This window comes from Neophocaena asiaeorientalis, unplaced genomic scaffold (assembly GCF_003031525.2).
Source record: "Neophocaena asiaeorientalis asiaeorientalis breed wild unplaced genomic scaffold, Neophocaena_asiaeorientalis_V1.1 scaffold212, whole genome shotgun sequence".
Classification (NCBI taxonomy): domain Eukaryota; kingdom Metazoa; phylum Chordata; class Mammalia; order Artiodactyla; family Phocoenidae; genus Neophocaena; species Neophocaena asiaeorientalis.
In genome coordinates, this window is record NW_020174046.1 from 6,346,163 (window position 1) to 6,361,046 (window position 14,884).

Sequence of the window (14,884 nt, forward strand, 5' to 3'; positions counted from 1 at the left end):
TCTTTATTCTTAGACTTCTCCATTCAATGGGTGCAAGGGGGGAAAAGAGAGAATATTGTGTGTGTGAGCCCTGGAATACATATATATTACTACCCATACACTGTTCATTCTATTCATATTACATTGACCAACACCCAGTCACAGGGCTACATCCAGTGGCGAAGCCGGCTATGACATGTTGCCCAAAAGTGTGCTTGGGAAGAAAGAAAAATTCATTTGGTGAACAACTAACTAGTTGTTGGCACAGATGCTGTGAGTGATTCTGTTTCTATTAATTACAAACAGCTCTAACTAAAAGCTAAGAAAAAGTACTGCAGCCTCAAAGGGTATATACAAAGTCCTCAAAGATTCTTTCAGTTGGGAAACCATTACACTTTGACATATTGAGTTATGGAAATGGAGTTAAATATATGAACGTATATTGAAGGTTATAATATACATGGTTGACATAACAGAATTGTAACTCTGCCAATATATTCCATTTTCCCATGGCAAAACAATGATCAGTATTTTAGTGTACACTGAAGACAGCTCAGTCACACTTTGCCACGTTTGCAGGGTGTTTGACCCCTTCCCATTTGCCTCATTTTTCATATTTTTAAAAGACGAAAAGCTCCTGTGTTTTATCTGCTTACATGTGTGATCATGAAAGAACGAATGAACAAATGAAAGAGCGAGGAAGAGGGAAGAGAGAATTTTCCTTGTATACTAAACGGGAAAATCAGGCTTAGTGTATAAACATCCCTGCACTTATTTCATATGACCATTTCCTGTGCCATTTTGTTAAACAATTGATCCCATTAAATTTTGAGGTTTTCCTGCCAACTCTGAAAAACAGGCAGAATTTTATTTCAGTGTTTGTTTTCGCACTGGTTTAATAATTTTTCTTTTCTTTTAGTTACACCAGATTATCCCTACGTCTATTAGCCTTCAGTCCCAATACAGGAGTGCTATGCGCTTCTGGGTAGAGTACATATTAAAAACAATGAAAGTGCAAGCAATTTCACAAACACGATAACCTGGAGGAGGTTTGGGAAGAAAAGCAGAGCCTGGAGAGAATAAGTAGAAATATAGCTACAAACCAGATAAAAGATCAAAGAGTCCAACTTTTTCCTAAAACATCCAACTTTATAAAACTATGCTCATGGGAGCTACATGGCCCATTCCAGTGGCATTACTGAGTGTGAAGGTGGAAGAGACAGGAAGGGCTTCAGAGCAGAACAACAAGTGGTCTGCACTAGCCCTGGCAGATTAGGTTTTGAAAATTCTGTATATATTCAAGAAACTAGAGCTTACTATCTTTCCATATAGTCATTCTGCCCTTCCTTCCTCTTGTAGAGAGTATCTCCAATATGAGAGATGCTGTGCTAGACATGACCCGGGCCATACATCCTATGGAAGAGTATCACTTAATATTGTCCAGCAGCTCAAGAACCAGGAGGTTGACTATCATTGGTGCAGAGGTTGAATAAGTCATGCTTCAAGATGCCATAGCCTGAGGCAGCACCAACACCTGTGAACAAGGTGGAGACCATCTCTGGAAGCTCTGGGTCTTGCCTCTGGACGGAGGTTTACATTGCACTAGAAGCGAAGTGCCCAGGGAATTGTGTTGGGTGAGTCCCATCCCTTGCTTACCTTCTGGCTTTGCAGTCTCATTCATCGGGTCAACATTCATTGAATTTACAGATGTGCAAGACAGTCTGGACAATTGAGCAGTGCGTGAGACGCCACTTGGCGTTTTAAGACTTTACAGTAGCTATAAGATGCACAGGGCCATCTGAAAGATACAGTTAGAAACTACAGGGTTGTATATCTCTCCTGATGAGATTAAAGAAGCTTCAGAGAGGAATCTCTAGAATCTATTCCACTGCATTTTAACTGGGTGCCCCAAGTCTCAAACTTGCAGGCACTTTAGGATCCGAACTTTCACCCTTACATATGACTAATTTATTTTACAGCCTGCCCTGAAATTTACATAGTGTAGGCTATATTCTTTGCCTGCAGTAGAACCTGATATACAAAACCCCTTTGGTGCTCAGAACCCTTGTAGCTTATGAAAGCCTCTTCAGTAATCTTAGGAATCACTACTCCAGACTCCCCTGTCTCTTACAGTAAGTAGAATGACTCCAGTGATTCCAAGTGGCCACATATTTAAGGCATGCCTGATTCTACTGCTCCCTTGCAAATCTGCTCTGCAGAAGGAAAAGGAAAGGCAAACCCAAGGTCACATAGATAGAGAGGAGTTTAGAATAAAATATGGTCAGAAGAACCATTGTAAGATGGTTTACATTAGACCAAATGATTTACTTTTCTTTGCATTCATATGACAAATACATATTTCCTGACAAAAATATAAGTAAATATGTTCAATATATGAATTGCAGCTATGTTTTAGACAAATGGTTAGAGAAACTGTCTTAGACCTACTATCACACTTATTCCTTTTTACTGCCAACAAGTTAGGATTAGTCATCTCACCCTGAAGGAACAAGGATGAGGTTATTTCCCATTGTCTCAGCTTGAAGTGCCTTTTCCCCCCAAGGAGCCAGGGTGCTGTTCAGGGAAGTCCCAACAGCGGCTGGCTGAGCTCTGCTTGAGGAAATCAAATGTGTTCTGTCCTTATTCATTACATTCATGCCTAGAATCCCTAAAGATAGTTTAGTTATTTTTAACCTTTGCAAACTATATTTTATAACCACAGTTCCATGGTCAATCGAACAGAAGCTGATTTGGGAAAAGCCTCTTGCATGAGATATCACGGTATACAGATTTTTTTTTCTACTTTAAAATGGCTAAGAGAAAAATTATAGACTGGAAGTAAAGGAAAATATTCTATGCTGAGGAACTTAAAATACTTTTTATCTGTAACGTCTAGGATTCTACATAATGCTTAGAATTAATTCCTGTTCATACCCTCCCCACTCCTAGCCCAGTTCTCCTTTTGGAAAGATTTTTAAAGAATAAGAACTGAGTCCTTCAGTGTCTGTCACCATTTTATCTGCATTTTCACAAGCATTTTAGCAATTTTGTGAGTCATTTTTTCCTCACCTCCCACAAATAGTGTGGGCTAAATGGAGCTATAGGATTTTTTTTTTTTTTAAGTAATAATTCTGACTTCGGAATCTAAAAAGACATCGCTTACATTAAAAACACACATAGATAGCAAATGATCCACCAGTACAGCTGCCTCTGATTGTTCCATAAGGCTGATGCCAGTGACTTCTGTTTTGGTGTGTTATCCTTGATCTCTTGCTGTTTTGGAAGCAGTGTTAAATCAGAGCGTATTGGGGGACTGACCTCATTGCATCATATGTGCTGATTCACTGTCCTACAACTGTTGTCCCTAAGGCACAGGGCAGACTTCGAACTGTCGTCACACTGCCATGGAAATGTGTGCCAGTAAAAATCCTTGCAGGCTTGTGTGATATTTTTACTGCTGTTTCCCATTAATGTTACATTAATGCAATCAAGGAGACACTTTGTTCTCTCCCCCACCCCTGCTAAACAATCAAATGCTTTTAAAATCCTGCAAAACAGCTTTCATTTTAAGGTTCTGATCCAGGGACTTGCCTTGCTACATTACCCAGTGTTTTTACTGTCCCCTAGTGGCTGTTTTGAATATATTTCAAAAAGAGAATTTGTCTTGCTTCTTTACAGCGTCTCAGATAAAAACCTGTGTGCTGGGAGCTGTCCTTGAAAAATGCGATGCTTTCCTCTTTGAAAAGAACAAAAGAATAAAGGATGAATTTTAATCTCTATTTTGCCTTACCTTTGCTGCAGTTTGAAAACCCCAGACCTCTGAAGTGTTAAGTAAATTAACCCATGTCTGTGCAGCTTCCATCAGTGAATGCGATAGTTTAAGAATAGTCATTCTTTGGCGAACAAACTGCTTTTGTCTGTGCCACTCAGTTTAAGGGAAAACTACTTTTGGAATCCTATCCAAGCTCTTCATACTCTAAATGATTTCTGCTGTCCCTCTAATTATCAGCCAGGATGCTTATGTGTAATCACCAGCTTTCAGTAATTTAAGTAGGTAGTTTTTCAGCCAACTATTTTTATTCAAAATGGGACAAAAGCTAAAATTGCATGTTGAATTTTATCCAGAAGCTGTCTTCTTTTAGTTCGTGCCAACTAATGCAGAGCAATTGTTCATTTTCTTATGACATGTCAGAAGCACATTTTTACTTTATGAATCTAACCAACAATCCAATGCGAAGTCTACAATTTATGTATCAGTTCAGTTGCTTACCAGAACCAGCAGGCAGGGCATTTTAAGATTTAATTCAGCGTACCGAATCGTCAAACGCAACCACACCCAAGCTCTGTTATTTTTCAGAGAGTTTAAATATTAGCTTTTCACTGTCCATTTGAATTTCAACGAGGATCATCTTGGTAGTTACATTTTTCACCAATTATAATAAAGATCATTTTGAATAATTTGTCAACATGAATAACACTACTACTTACTATTTATGTGAGGACCCTAAAAGTCTTTGGTCTAAACTTTCTTTTATACTTTTGTGTACAAAGTGGACTCATTTCTTAATCTCAAAAAGAACTGAATCAGACAGAATCCAGATGCCTTAAGAAAAAAAAATTCTCTTGTTTCAAACTTTCTTTTTTGGTCCAATAATGTTTGCCCTCTGGGCCAGCAAAAGAGGTCATTCTGAAAAGTCCCGAAGCAATTGCAAAATTGAGAAGCGAGGTTAAAGGTCTTCTGTTCTGTGAAATTTGCTATATTTTGCCAAGTCTCTGGTTTTGTATTGAAAAAGTTTCAGAGAAAGCGGTGTTTTCCTTTGTCTGGGTCCTTGTTCAGAGCACGTCTATGAAGTGGGTAATTGCTATTAGCAAATGCAAATAGAAACAGTTGCCTCAATGCAGTTCAGTGGTCCTTTTGCCAGTTCCCAGGAGGCCCCTCTACCCACTTCCCTACTGTGGTTTTTCCAAGTCTTCATCCCTCTCTTCAAATCCTCCCCCGAACTCCCTACTCACCATCAGCAGGTTACCTTGGCTGTTACCTCACAGAGGAAATAGACTCTATTTACAGTAACTCCTTCAAGTCCCTTCCACTGAACAAAGACGCCTACCTCTGCAGTCTCAGGAGTGAGGCTGGGGAGAGGGGCAAGGAGACTCCCCTGGTTTTCCAAGACCCATCCCTCCACCTTGCTCCTGTCTCTTCGGGGCTCTTGCTCCGTCCTGGTCTCTTCTCTCTCATGTATCTTCACTCTCCTACTCGTCACTGACTCGATTCTCTCAGCATATAAACCTGACACGATCTCTCCCAGAGTATTTACTTAGGGTCCATGAGAGTCCAAGCGACAGCTCCCCGCTCCCTCCTGAACAGAGAGGCCACAGGTGGCTCCTGTGACAGAAGCTGCCATGCCTTCAGTTCTGTGGCCCTGCCACCCTGGCCTCAGGGGACTGCATTATGATGGGGGCTATAGCCAAAGGCAGCTCTGATGTGAGAGCCAAAACTACATGGTGTCTGTGTCCTGTTTGAATTCCTGTTTGCAAGCGATAGAAAATGATTCTGCCTAATTTAACCTCAGCAGGATGTCCATGACTCACCTATCTATAGGGGCCTAGAGGACCTGGGTTAGAAAAGAGGCAAAAGCCAAGGTGCTCTGAAGAGCTCTGCTGTGAGGAGGACAGCAAGTTACCCGGGAAGAGCAGTGTGTTCACTCAGTAGCTTCTGCTGCTGCTCCTTTGTGGGGGTGGTGTGCAGCTGTGCCTACATTTTTCTGACTGGTTTAGGCCGAGGACAGGCTTGCTCCTGGCCTAACCGTGCTGGGTGGAGAGAGGGTGCATTGGCTCATTGGCTACCATTTGGGAAGTGGGTTCCATCCCTACAGCTACACGCGGTAAGAGATTTCCCCCAAAAGGAGATTGGATTGCTCCCAGGAGTCTGGTGCTGGACAGCCAAAACCAACAACTGGGGACTATAGATGGTTCTCCAACACAGTTGTTACCGAGTCCAAGCTTGAACTGCTCACTGCATAACAGGCCAGTAAACTGAGAGACGATGTCATTGGAGCAAAAGGACTAGGACTTTATTCGGAAAATAAAGACTGAGAAGATGGTGGACTAGTGTCCCAAAGAACCGTCTTACTCGAGTTGGGATTCACGCTTCCTTTATACTAAAAGGAGTGGGAGTGTGGCTGTTTGCTACAAACTTCTTGGTGCCGGAATCCTTTGTTCTTGCAGCTGTCCACGTAGGTCTGGTCACAGTGTTTCTATAAACCTCCAACAAGACAAATGCTATTTCTCTGTTCTGCGATTTTTTTCTCTCTCTATGAATGGAAAAGTGTTATACCTTTAAGGGTCAGAGCCCTGAAAATGGGCTATGCTGTATATTTCAGGCTAGAGGCAACATTCTTTTACAAAGGTGCAGAGCCAGCTAAGCACAGGAAACAGAGCACAGAGGTTACAGCTAAAGGAATAGATCCAATATGGAGTCACGTTTGTTCTTTTCTGTTACACAATGACATGCTCTCCTGAAGAGCATGAATAGGAGACACACATAACAGAGAAGCAGAAAGCAGTAGAAAGAGAGAAGCAATAGCAGAGAGAAGCAAAGATGAGATAGACTCGAAGAGCTGGTTGGGCATAGAGAAGCCGTATCATGAAAATGGTAGGCTCACGAGAGTAGATGGGATAGATTGGTGTCCACTCTCAGGAGGTGGTGAGACAACTGGTGACCATAGGTCCTGGGTTTCTTGGGACACTGGAACTGGCTTGATTCTGGAAAAGCATGTAGTGTTTCCTAGCTCTTAGGCTTGGAGTCAGAGAATCATGGGTGTCCCTGAGATTCAAATCCCAGCTTCACCACTGGGTGACCTTGGACATGTTTTTTAACCACTGTATCCTCACTTTCCTCATTGGTAAAATTGTACCTACGTCATTTAGTTGAAATAACAATAAAATGACAATTCATATAATGACAATGCATAGGCTTAGCATAGTTCATGGTACATTATATGTTAGCTGTTGTTATTACTATTTTATATCCCCCATGATTTTTCAAATGCAATTCTATTCCTATATCTTCATAGGAAATTCCAACTTACCTTTCAAGATCCAGCTCAGATGTTACCTTCTCTGCAAATCCATCCGTGAATTTTCCCCTTGCCCCACGTGGAACTAATAATTCAGGTCAACACTTATTGTATGGCTTCTATATGCAAGATATAGTATTTTTCTAGATGCTATAAATATCAAAGATGTCAAAGACGTAGTCTGGTTGCTCAACATCCTATAATCTAAAGGGAGAAACAAAGAAGTAAACACACAATTTTAATATTGATACATTCCAGTAAAACCATGGTAGCACTTTGCTTTGCATTTTCTTCCACCTAAATCATATGTCTATTGCAGCAATTTTGCCATTGTAATCTAGTTATTTGCATGTCTACCTCTCTTAGTAGGCTATGTACTTTTTAAGCTCAAGAATATATCTTTTTCATCTTTTTATCCCTAGAATATTAGGCACTCAATATGTTTGTTGAATAAAGTATGATTCCATTATGTTTTCACCAAAAAACTTAATTATTGATTTTCAGAGATGTCATTCCCAATGCGTAATTACTATTTAAGAGTAAAAGTTTTATTCTGAAATTCCACAAGTTACTTCCTTACCAAAAATGAAGGTTCAGTCACTGTTCAATGTATCACTTCTAATCTGATTGAAATTTGAATGAGGGGAGGGAAATGTGTCTGGGGATTACTAGGTTGAAGCTTGGGATAAAGCACACATTCCAAGATAAAGCTCCGGGTTCGGGGAGCCATGAGGGGGAGAAGTAGGGCCAGAGGAGCAGGTGAGACAGAGATGGAGCTGGAGAGACATATGATGGGTGGGAGTAGTCCAGGGAGGAGGAGGGGGGAAGGGGAGGACACTCGGAGGCATCCACCATGTGTGAGGAGGAAGAGAGTCCAGGGTGACTGGAGCAGAACAAGGGACAGAGCGGAGGCTAGAAAGGCAATGAGGATGAGGGAGAAAGATTTTGATAACTTATTTATTTGGGGAGTCTTGTGAAACATTGGTACATCTAACAAATGCTTGGCGAAGGTTGGATGAATTATGTAATTGTAACGAGGAGGGATGAATGGGAGTGTCAGAATAGTAGTCGCTGGTGTCAGGTGGGAGAGTCATCATCCCAGCTCCAGGTGAGGCAGGATGAGTGGAATAGACAAGGGACAAGGACCCAAGAAGTAGGGCTCAATCCGAATTGTGTCATCCCTTGCCTATGTGAGACCCATACCAAAAATACGTGTGGCTCCTCCAGTCACTCATGGGATCATGCATTCACCCATTTAAAATGTCACTTTCTCTGCTTTTGACTGGTTGGATCCATTTTGTCAATGGCAATTCCTTTCATCTCTGGGTCTCTGGGTCTTTTTAAGTACAATTTGTGTTCATGGCCAAACATTGTTTGAAAACATAATAAAGCATTATGAGAATGCCAAATAACCAGATTATTTTTTGCTTATGTGACTTAGACTTGGCAATTTTACAATTTTGTTTTATCATCTTTGGCTGATTACCTTGATTAATCAAGCCAAACAGAAACAGAGCCCATTTTAGGTGGGAGCAGAACATGGGCGAGTGGACTTTGCCAAGGAGAGCTGACAATCTTTTAGAGCTGGAAATAACATTGCTCAATTTCTTCATTTTGCAAATGTGGAAACTGAACTTAAAGAGGCCAAATGACTTGCCAAGGCCATGATGTGGGAATAGCAATAGGAGGCCATATTTCCTCCCCTTAGTTAAATCATTATAGAATCATTGATATCTGGTAGAGACAGTTGAAAAACTCTAGCACTGGGTAAGTGGAGGAGGAATTTTTTAAAACTTTAAATCAGATTTTATTTACCTGTTCTTCATGTATAATCTCCATTCCAAGCAATATAGGGCTTATTTTGAGGATCAGTGAGGAATTTGAGGAGGACAATGAAATGATCATATTTATACTTTAGGAAGTTATTCTAGCAGGAGTATTCTACAGTACTATAAGTGACTTAAAACACTGTATCTATAAAAACCTTTTCACTGTTTTTTTTTAAATTAATTCAAGCCAGTTCTTTTGGCATGATTCACATTTTGGACGTGTACCAGAAATATATTACCTTTTCTACTATCATATTATTTCCAGATATGGCCATATGTTTCTCCTTGAGTTGACTTGATTTAGATAGTTGAAACTTTTGAGTTGCTTATAATAGTGATGACCTGTTTGGTATAATTCATGCTCAGTGCTCTTTTAGAGCCCTATATAATATGTACTAATTAATGTACCTGTCACTTTGTAGTCATCAGAGGAGGCTCTCTAGGAATCTCCTTCAAAGTTAGAGTGTGATATACCCTGTACTTACATAGTCTTTGACTTACTGCTATAGAATGAAACATTGCTATTTTGATTTATGAGGTCTGGGATATTAGTTTATTTATTAACTGTGTATGTGTGGGTAAAGCTGTGGGAATAACAGTGGGACAGTGGAATAATAGTGTGGGACAGTTTGGTAGCAAAAAATCACAAGCTCAAAGTTCTTAATTCTCAGCTCAAGGCACCACTGAAAACCAGTCACTTTCTAAAGTAGCGCTAAATGAATAATCTCTGTCAGCCACAGTTGAAATGTGCACTCAAAGATTTAGCCTCCAAGTTGTTTACATCAATTTTATAACCTTCCCTTTTCTCTTATGCAGAAATTCCACCTTCAACTAATATAGGAGACTAAGCAGAGGTCCCAGCATTGGGTGGAGACCTGTGAGAGGAGCTGGGTTGCTCAGCATTCAAACTGTTAATGCCACTGCAAATCCATTCTGACCCCACCAGTGTGAGCACGCCCCAGGGGCTTTTGCAAAGACAACCTAAAAGAATTGCAAGATTTTATTCACTTATATTTGCAAAAAACTGGCTGATACACATAGGACTGAATTCAGAGGACTGTTAACCAAGGATGGAGGCACGCGATTTCGATGAAGCAGAATGTTTCACAGTTTGTGCATGCACCTACGTGCAATTCTATATTCAGCTGGCAGTGATTAAAGTTACTTTAGTTTAGTGATAAAATTTGGGCTCATAGGTAGCCTAGACATTCCTGATATAATATAAATAAGAAGAAATTAAGACTTAGAGATGGGAGTGAGTTTCCTGTGTGCAATCCATTCCCATAACTCCCAACTGTGGCCCCAAGTCCTTTCCACGGAGCCATGCGTTGAGAAATTCATCCAAGCCTTTAAGAAAATCGCTATAGAGGCTGTTCTTTGTGGACGTAGAATGCAGTGAGAGGAGACACATTTGAAATGAGCTCTCTGATTTTACTTTGATACCAGAATCCCAGAGTGGCAGAAGCCATGTAGCAGCCATGGAGGCAGCTGGGGTTTGGATAGCTGGGGGAGGAAGGAGAGGCTGAGTCAATGTGGTAATCAGGGTGGTCCTATCCCTAGAGATCTCGTATTTGCTAAACACTCATGGGCATTCTAAAAATGAACTATACGTACAGCACACCGAGAGAGTATTTGATTTGTATAGTAATACCTACATCAACTAAATACCCAACACTCTAGGTACAGTAATCAGAGGTCCAACTTGAACTACCACATAAGAAAGTGTTGGCCTTTTTACCCAATTTCCAAACTTAAATTCTCGGTACTGAAAGGAAGGCTACATAGTCTTGAAAAAGAATTCACTTTTTCAAGTGTGTATCTCTTCCAGCATCTTCTGCAAAGGGACCTTCAGCTATTGGGATGACTGGACTTTGGGAAAGGGAAATGCCTAGACCTTTCAGGTTTAGCACAACAGTTGCTCTGAGCAACTAGTTCCTGAGGGTCCAGAACCCTGCTGTGACCTATCGGTCAGTGTGAGGGTTTATGGGGATCAGGTAATAAACGGAGTTTTGAGCTGAATCTACATCAGTAGAACCTGGACTCATCTCTGTTACTTTGCTCTGTTCCTGATTTTATGATTGGAATGAAAACCCTCAGCAACTACAAAATCCCTTTGTTGACCCTGACACATGGAAAAAAGGTTATTATGATAAAAAGAGACCAGTGGAAGCCCCTGGAATTCTTCCTAATGGTTTTCAAAAAATACTTAATTCACCCATTAAACAATTTGTACTGATTGCCTACTCTATGTCAGACACTATGCAGTGGTCATTTATTAGTGAACAAAACAAACAAAAATTTCTGCCTTGATGCAGTAAAAGTCCTGGAGGAAGAACACAAATTAATAAGTGAAATATATGGTATGTCAGGTAGTGCCATGGAAAAAATAAATTGGGTTTGGGGTCAGGGGGAGGGATTGCTTCATTTCTCACACAGCCAATTAGGGTTAGAATTGAGGGATTGGGGGCTATTGTGGAGGTCCTGGACCTCCTGAGGTGACCAGTGTAAACACAGATTGAGAGAATAATGAAATAATACATGATACAAAATGCAAAAAATAATAAATAAAAAAACCAATTTCACATGGTGGAAGGAATCACAAAATCACCAGCAGGGACTTGAAAGATGCAAGGGTGATGATTCCCTATCCCATGTCCATGTTAAATGTGTCATTGTGGCAGATGCAGGTGGCAGATTGGTGTTGGAGGAAAAAGTATGTTTCTCTAACAGGATTTAAGCTAAGAATGCAACATAGTGAATCGAGCTCATCGTGGGTGGTCAGTCAATACCATGTTATATCTTTGAGTTATCATCCTACTTGATGATACTTGATGAACGTTTGCATTGATACATTTGATATTAATCTTTTTTTAACATCTTTTATTGGAGTATAATTGCTTTACAGTGGTGTGTTATTTTCTGCTTTATAAGAGTTAAAGTGTTTAGCAGCTCAGCTGGTCTCCATGGAGTGGTGCTAGAGAGTCAAGTATAATATTTGACAGTGTTTGAATACTATCAGCCATAGCTTGATTGATTGTTATATTGTTTCATGAATGGCTTCCTTTTCCACTGTTTTATCATCATTAATCAGTGGGGTAACCTGCTGGGTGTTGCTGTCTAAACTGAAATTAAAATCTGTTTGTTCAGGATGGTTTCATGGAAGCTTAGAGAAGAATGATTTATGCAGAGGCTTATCTTTCAGCACATTCGTTTTCAGAACCCACTCAGTTTGATTATATAGAGTGAAGCTTTTGTCCTTGAGCTGGGTAACTTTGGAGTTGATTCCAAACATTAAAGTACAAAGAGAAGATTTCCTCCTCTTTAATGTAGTTCTTTGCTAACAACATTAAGAAAAATAATGTCAGTTCACTTTTCTGCAGAGTATGACTTGGCTGACTTAAATTATCTGTGCTAGTCTTATTTTTGTTATAAAAAGTTTTTTCTTCTGTTATAAAATAAATATATTTATTATAAAAAATCTGGAAAATTCAGAAAAGTGGGAAGGAAATGTACTCATTTTCTATCGAAAATTTAATTGCATGACAATTTACCACAGGCTTAGTAGCTTGAAACAACGTACATTTATTATCTCACAGTTTCTGTGGGTCAGAAGTCTGGGCACAGCTCAGCTGGGTCCTCTGCTCAGAAGCTGCCTTCATGGTGTAACTAGGGACTGTAGTCTCATCTGAGGTTTATAGTATGATACCAACCCAAGTGGTTGTTGGCCAAAATTCATTTCCTGCAGCTGTAGAACTCATTATAGCTTACTTCTTTAAGCCCCAGGAGTTCCTCCTTTCAGGGAAGATCTGGGCCAGCTTTCAAAGGGCTAACCTGATTAGGCCAGGCCCACCCAGGCTCATCTTCCTTTTGATGAACTCAACTCACTGGTAAGGGGCTTTGATTATCACTGCAAAATCTCTTCACCTTTGCCATATGATGTAACTTAATCATGAGTGAGGTATCCCATCATATTCACAGGTCCAGCTAACACTCAAGGGGAGATGACTAAAATCACGGGTCATCTTAGAATTCTGCCAACCACAGCAAAAATATTCAAACAATCTATAATTACAAACTCAAAATTTTAAGGTATTTCTTTCCTGTGTTTTTGTGTGTGTGTGTGTAGAGTGTTCTTTACATAAGTGGTATTAAATTTTGCATAACATTTTTCTAAGCTTTACATTATTGAAAGTTTCAAATACACACAAAAGTATAATAAAAAGAAGACTAAATTCCTATGAACCCATCACCCAGCTTCAACATTATCATCATTCTGCAGTGCATAACATTTTGAAGCTTACTCCTTTATCATTAGTATTATCGTTATAGCAATTTTCTCGATTTAGTGAAAAATCTTCAAAACATCATTCATCTGTTTATGGAGTTAGCATATTTATGGAGTTAGAATCATTCATCATTCATCTATTTATGGAGTTAGCATAGCATCTATTTATGGATTATATACTAGGGTAGAGTACTAAACAAAAGAGATAAGGCCCTGCCTTCAAAGAGCTTATTGTCAAAAAGTATCTTGCCGGGAAAAAGGCAATTTCAATATAGTATGATGTGTATAACTTGTAGTATGAACTGAGATTGCTAAGGGAGGGATAGATACCAAACCCAGTATTGAAGAGTCATAGGAGGTTTCCTAAAGGAGAAATATATGGCATATCATATGCCATATATATTACTCTAAAATTTTTTTGTTGGTTGTTTCCTTATCTGGAGCTTAAGCTTCATGTATCCATGGATTTTTGTCTGTTTCTTTTTTTTTTTTTGCTGCTGTACGTGCAGTGTCTAGATGGTTGTCTGGCACATGGTAGGCAATCAAAAAATATTTGAAGGATAAGTAAGAAACACAGTAATTAGACAAAGGAGAGGAAGCCATAGGGACAGGGGACTGGAGTGCCAGAGATGGTGTTTTCTGAAAAGTACAGAGTATGAGCAAAATTCTAGAGACAGGAGAGCAGAGCTATTATTCTTATTATTAACATTAGCATTTTTCCTCCGTACAGAATGAATGTCCTATAATTAATTAGTCCCCATTGTTGATTATTTAGTTTAAAATTTCTATTATACAACTATGCATACTTTTGCTTATAAATCTTATACTTCTTAAGTATTATTTAAATAGACTGGAGTTCAGAAGTGGAATGATTGGGAAAATAATATGAACATTTTAGAGACTTTTGATGAGTGTATCTGAACCAGGGTTCAGTGAGAGAACAGAACCACAGAGAATAGTAAAAATGATTTATAATAAGAAATTATAAGGCTTACAGAATTTGCGGGGAGAGTCTACGTTGAGCTTCCAGGAATAATTCTCAATTCCACACTCAGAACCAGGCTAGCGAGGGGACTGATGCCTCTTCTAGGAATGGCCAGGAAGCTACCACAATTGCCCTATGCAAAACCACACTGCGTCAGCTGAAACCCAAGCCAGCAAATGGATGCCCCATATTTGACACCCATAAAAGAAGTGAAGGAACACTAGCAATTCTCTTCATGCTGTCACTGTAAACCCAAATGCCTCCACATCTATGCTTGCCAAAAGAAATGTGGAAGCAACCTAAATGTCCATTGAAAGATGAATGGATAAAGAAGGTGTGGTGCATATATACAATGGAATATTACTCAGCCATAAAAAAGCATGAAATAACGCCATCTACAGCAACATGGATGGACCTCGTGATTATCATACCAAGCAAAAGAAAGACAAATACCATATGCTATCACTTGTACGTGGAATCTAAAAAAAAGAAAGATACAAAAGAACTTATTTACAAAAGAGAAATAGACCCACAGACATAGAAAACAAACTTATGGTTACCAAAGAGAAAGCAGGGGGAGGGATAAACTAGGAGGTTGGGATTAACATATACACACTGCTATATACAAAATAGCTAACCAACAAGGACCTATTGTATAGCATAAGGAATTATACTCAATATTTTGTAATAACCTATAAGGGAAAAGAATCTGAAAAAGAATATATATATA

The 14,884-nt window shown here is 39.5% G+C and overlaps 1 protein-coding gene across 1 annotated transcript in view; it reads left to right on the forward strand.

Moving 5' to 3' along the window:
• SCEL (sciellin) overlaps window positions 1-14,884 on the forward strand; it is a 237,411-nt gene that overhangs the window by 50,120 nt on the left and 172,407 nt on the right. The window contains exon 3 of the mRNA XM_024753970.1: window positions 1,339-1,613. The gene's annotated coding sequence lies outside the window, so the exon portion shown is untranslated. The remainder of the gene's footprint in view (window positions 1-1,338; window positions 1,614-14,884) is intronic.